Below are 282 nucleotides of genomic sequence, written 5' to 3' on the forward strand. Positions count from 1 at the left end.
GAGACTAAATTTTGTAAACCTAGCTCTAACTATAGCAGAGATGGGATCAAAATTGGTACAGCCTTTACCTGTGAACCACACATGCCCAAGACCACTTCAAGAGCTTGAAATATGCTTTAATTCTACAGGTGAGCTGTTTAAGATAGACTAGAGGCTTAACCTCCCTATTAATGAAGAAGCCGTTTTATTAATGTTGCTTAATTCATTAAATGAGGGCAGATGTTTCTCAGAAAGCGTTCCTTTGCACGATGGCTGCTAGCTTTTTATTTTTTTTTTATTTTT

This window comes from Cebus imitator, unplaced genomic scaffold, assembly GCF_001604975.1.
Source record: "Cebus imitator isolate Cc_AM_T3 unplaced genomic scaffold, Cebus_imitator-1.0 Scaffold33, whole genome shotgun sequence".
Taxonomy (NCBI): domain Eukaryota; kingdom Metazoa; phylum Chordata; class Mammalia; order Primates; family Cebidae; genus Cebus; species Cebus imitator.